We start from the raw sequence: 6,000 nt of genomic DNA on the forward strand, positions 1-6,000 counted from the left end.
TTTTTAAGTTATGAAATTGTTAGGGTACAAGGTGAATAAATGTAAGGTCTTTGATAAATACTGTCAGAATTCTCTCCACAGAGGATACGATAAAGCATCTTTTCATTTGAAGGAGCAAGAATAACTGCTATATACTTCTGAGACTTCCAGTACTTTTTTGGTTTTAAGTTTTGTTGTTGTTTATTTGGTTTTTTGGAGGTTTTCTGTTTTGTTTTATAAGTAGGTTTCAGTATTACTTAGTATTCAGTCATGGTGGATATTTGAAGAATAATTTCTCTCTTTGGGATTATTCCTCTAACACTACGAGCAAGTATCACTGTGTTCTTTCTCTAAAGGAAAATATAAAGCATAGACAAGTTAAATGCTGCTCAGATTCTAAAACTATGAAAATATAACAATGCAGAAAACAAATAGAAAGTCACTAGCTACTCAATGACTTTAGCATTGAGTGGATCCTAAAATGCCTATTTTTGCACAGAATGAAAAAGACACAGCAGGTTCCTTTGGAAGATCAAAGTGAGAAAATTGACTACAGCTTTAACAGCCTTAAAATAAATTTTTGGCAGAATGGAAAAGTATGCATAATTGAGAAAAGTACACGAATCTGTAGAATAAAATAGATATAAAAAGAGGCTAAACAATAATGCTGCTGCCTGTTCTTTTCACAACAATCTTCCACCTGTCCCTGACTGCTGTGTTTAGGGAATCAAAGTTTAGAGCTGAAAAAAATAGGAGGTTGGAGAGTTTAGGAGGAAGGCAGTGTAGGGCTGTGTAAATTGCAGAGAAGTCGGAGCCAGAAGACTTGAGTGGCATGCAATTGTGGATGGGCTATGAAATCCGGCAGCCTGCCTTTAAATACCAACTGAGACATTTACTAATCCTACGATCCCAGGCAAATACCATATCCCCTCTTTGGCTCAGTTTCTACATTTTTAAATAGAGATAAAAATAGTGCCTTACCGCCGGGCGCGGTGGCTCACGCCTATAATCCCAGCAGTTTGGGAGGCCGAGGCAGGCGGATCATGAGGTCAGGAGATCGAGACCTTCCTGGCTAACACGGCGAAACCCCATATCTATTTAAAATGCAAAAAATTAGCTGGGCGCGGTGGCTCACGCCTATAATCCCAGCACTTTGGGAGGCCGGAAGGATCACGAGGTGAGGAGATCGAGACCATCCTGGCTAACAAGGTGAAACCCCATCTCTACTAAAAATGCAAAAAATTAGCCGGGCGTGGTGGCAGGCGCCTGTAGTCCCAGCTACTGGGGAGGCTGAGGCAGGAGAATGGCATGAACATGGGAGGCGGAGCTTGCAGTGAGTCGAGATCGCACCACTGCACTCCAGCCTGTGCGACAGAGGGAGACTCCGTCTCAAAAAAAAAAGAAAAAAAAAGTGCCTTATTTTCCCAGTGCCTGACTCATATTATTTATTAAATATTAGCCATTCTTTTATTATATAATTAGATTGGAACTGGTCAGGTCACCTTACCTTGTGTCTCAATTTCTTCAACTGTAAAATGAAGTAGTTAGACAATGTGAGCATGTGATATCACAACTAGATGTGAAAGTCTATGGTCCTATCAGAACAGCAACAACAACAAACTCACTGGATGCCGTCATGCTACCATTAGAGTAGGTTTGGAAATGATCCGAAGCCAGCAAAGTGAATATGAAAATAAAGAATTCAAAGCACAGTAGGGGAGTAAAGGAGAGAGGGGAAATAAGAAAAGTCACTTTTACAGATAGATTTTTTACATCTACATTTATCATCTGATACTATAATTATATCAAATATGTGATTGATTGCATAGGCAATAAAGTTACTATAAAACAGTCATTTGTGCATTGCAAGAAGAGTGGTTTTTTCCAACTTCCTTTTGTAAACCAGTAAGTGAATGAGGCAGATCTCAAGTGATTTAGAGATTTTGCTTTGCAAGGTGGAGGATACACCTGGAAAAAAGAATCACAAGTCACAAGTAGGCGGTGTCCTGTGCTTTTTCTAAAGAGGTTTTGGGAACTTCAATATTTAAAGGAGAGAGAGGAAGCAGGCAGGAAATTAAAACAGGGGAGGAAAAGAAGGAGAGAGGGAAGGCAAGGAAGCAAATGGCTACATTCTTGTGAGACTCTGATTAGTACTCAGTGAATCTATATGTTACATGTGGCAAAAAACAGGAAGAAGGAGTCAGTTGTGCATTCATTCTCTCTCTCAGTAAATCTACACTTTACATAAGTTAAAGTAAGCATGTGAAATTACAGCTGTTTGGGAACAAAAGGATGGCAGTTTTTGCATGATTCAGGTTCCAAGCTTAATTTTCCTTTGTCATAGTGAGATTGGGGTCCTGAGATTTTATTTTCCTTTCATACTTTCTACCAGTGTGAAGCTTCCTCATAGATGCCTTCTTTTTTCGAACATTAACAACCCTCATGGTTTTCTCTCATTTTAAGTACAGAAAACATAATACTGTACAATAATTTTATCTGTCTTAAATACAAGACTGCTTATGATTCACTTAAAATTTAAAAAATGTCTCCACATTTCTGGCTTTTAGATGGATTATGATTTCAACCACAGATCAGAGCTTTTTAACATTGAGTTTGAGTTTCACAGACCCAGTAAGTGGAAATATAGACGTTTTCTTAGGACAGTGTTATGACACTCAAAAGAATCGTGGGCAAACTTAATTATCTGTTGCAGACATCATTGCAGTTTTTTACTGAACTATCAGAGACTTTCTTGTGCCTATCACAGTGTATACACTAAATAAATATTATGGGGCCAGGCACGGTGGCCCATGCCTATAATCCCAATGCTTCGACAGGCCAAAGCAGGAGCATTGCTTGAGGCCAAGAGTTTGAGAACTGCCTGGGCAACATAGCACAACCCCATCTCTAATTTTTTTTTTTTTTTTAATTAGCCAAGCATGGCGGCAGGTGCCTGTAGACCAAGCTACTTGGGAGGCTGAGATGGGAGGATCAATTGAGCCCAGGAGTAAGGTTGCAGTGAACTATGATCACATCCCTGCCCTCCAGCCTGGGTGACAGAGAGAGACCCTGATTCTAAAAATAAAAAATAAATTAAAAACACATAAATACATAAATAGGTATTATGGAATCAACAAATAAATAAATTGAATAAAGGATTGAGTAAAATTACTTAGTAATGAGGCCTTTCTTGTCTATCTTTATATAAAATAAATCCCCAGGTCCCCACATGCCCCTTACTGTTCTTATTTTTCTCCATACCATTCATAGTCATGTTATCCTACATATGTATTTGTTGATGGTCTTTCTCTTACTGGTAGAATGTAAGCTCCATGATAGAAGAGACCTTGTTGGTGTTTTCCTTTGTATTTTTTTTCACTGCTTAATTCCCAGTGCACACAGTAAGCACACAATAAATATTTACTTTATGGATATTTAAGCAAGTCACTTCCCTCAATTTCTTCAAATTATTTATGTCACTTTGAAGGTAAAATCGCTCTTCTATACATCATTTTTCCTTCAATCTCCACTTTTAATATCTGTCACTGGCAAACATAACAAGTATACTCTTTGTCCAGGTCGATAATGAGAATTTTTAAGCACTTTATTAAATATGTATTGAGTGTTCCTCTATAATGGACACTCTACTATACATTTCTGCCTTATTTGTGAATGTATTCAATGTAATTACGCCACACACGTAGACTTCCAGGTCCTTGTGTCAAACTTACTTTCCTTGGCTTTGTGGGAGAACACATACTGTTATGAAGCTCACTTTACGGCAAATATTTCTTGAAAATACGAAACTGATAGATATATGTATGTAGGTTTTCTTCTTATATGTCTTTTACAAGCAATGAAGTTGTATATCTCCTTTAGTGTTTAATGTGTTTCATCAGATAATGCCCTAGAAGTTTTATCAAATTTTTCTGTCCACCTTTTGAAGGTGTATGAGAGTGAAAAAATGCAGTCTGCTGCTTCACTAATAAAACTAGGACAAACGCCATTCCAACTGAAATATGTGAAACACTTGGTTTTATTAATCTGAGGCGTTTTAAACCTCTAAATTTGGACTCAAGTAAAGACACTTCATAGAAAAACTGAAACATTTTTATTTGTTTATTTTTTAATCTTGATAACTTGTAATAGTTTACAGCCACAGTGGCAGCTTTTATATGTGTACGTGCATTTAAAAACAGTTTCATAAATAGCCATGTGGCAAAATATCTGCCTCTAGGCAAAAAAAAAAAAAAAATCTTTGCCACTAAATGAACATCTTTAAGTAATACTGAAAATAGATGTGAGGTAATTTTTTATCTAAAGTGACTGTAGCCTATATTAAGAGATATTCACTGTAACAATTCAAGTTTTGAAATCTTTGTTTTATAACTGAAAAATATGTCTTTTTCAAAAACACATTTTTACATTTATTGCTATTGTACATTCATTTGGCAGGAAACAGGGATGTTTGATGTCTTGCAATGATAAAACAATCATATTCAATAGAAAATTATCTCACATTCTGCATGACTTTTGAACATTCTATAATTACATAAGTGAAAAACCAATTTGTAGATATCTGAGTGAGTACAACCATTTAATAAATGTGAATAAAGCATTTCAGAACATTTTAATGTACACTGCATTTTCTGATAGTAAGATTTTAGGTTAAAATAAGATTATACTTTAAAAAGCTTACCATTTTGAAAAAAAATCATATCACTGTTGGCAATGCCTTTTTCATATTTGAGATGCTAGTTGAACATATTGCGTATCCATTTGTTTTTGTTTGATTTTACTGTTATTACATTCATGTTAATACTAAAATACACACACACACAATTACTTAGGTTTTTTTTTTAATAAAAAGCCCAAAGAAAAATGCTGACAACGTTGAGTTGAAATTTTGAAATTGGGTTTTATAATTCTGCCCACATAGCAAAAGCTGAAATGGTCTGTGAAGATGTAGTTTTTGAAAGAATGAAGCAAGTAGTAAAACCAACAAAACAAGTGAAAATTATACAAGGAAACACAATAATAAGTTAACAAAGGAATTATATATAATACACTTTTTCTTCATGTTGACATGATTTATTCCTTTGTAATATTTTCCCATCTCTTATAAATAAATAAGCTTGCTTGTTAATACTTTGTCTAACTCTAATTTTTATTTTGTTACCAATGTCATTAATACTTTATTTTTCTTTATTTCTCTTATAAAGTGACTTCTGAACTTCCTAGTTTGTTTAAACTATCGCAAGTTCAGAAAACCAAACACTGCATAGTCTCACTCATAGGTGAGAATTAAACAATGAGAATACTTGGACACAGGCAGGGGAACATCACACACTGGGGCCTGTCATGGGGTGGGGGCTGGAGGAGGGAGAGCATTAGGAGAAATACCTAATGTAAATGACAAGTTAATGGGTGCAGCAAACCAACACAGCACATGTATACATATGTAACAAACCTGCACGTTGTGCACCTGTACCCTAGAACTTAAAGTATAATAAAAATAAATAAATACATAAATAAAATAAAATAAATAAAAAATAAATACAAACATATTAATCATAAATAAATGAAATATCTGATAACCTCATTATGTCTGGTAGTAATGTCACCTCTGAGTATTTAAATATTTATCTATATATTCCTTTGCTAAATTTCCTTTAATTTCTCTTTTATATTAAACTTTTTTTTAGAGAGCACAAATCCAAAGCATCTTTTATGAATATAGATAGGTCATGTTTAGCAAAAGACACAAGGCAGGGAAGTGTCAGGCCTGAGGCCTGAGCCGTGCTGAGGGAGAAGGAGGCTCCGGACAAGTGGGAGAAGTGCTGGGAAGGGCCGAGTGGTGGGGGCCGCAGAAAGTTCCAGTGGGCAACACTGTCGGCAGGTCATGGGTGGGACTCACGGGGACCTTGCTGCTAACTCTTGTTGCGTTGGCGGGGTGGGGTGGGGAGGGAGGGTCCTTAGTGCTGCCACCTGGAGTGAGAAAAGCCCCTTGGTTCCTGGAGG

Source organism: Pan paniscus, chromosome 21 (genome assembly GCF_029289425.2).
Source record: "Pan paniscus chromosome 21, NHGRI_mPanPan1-v2.0_pri, whole genome shotgun sequence".
Classification (NCBI taxonomy): Eukaryota; Metazoa; Chordata; class Mammalia; order Primates; family Hominidae; genus Pan; species Pan paniscus.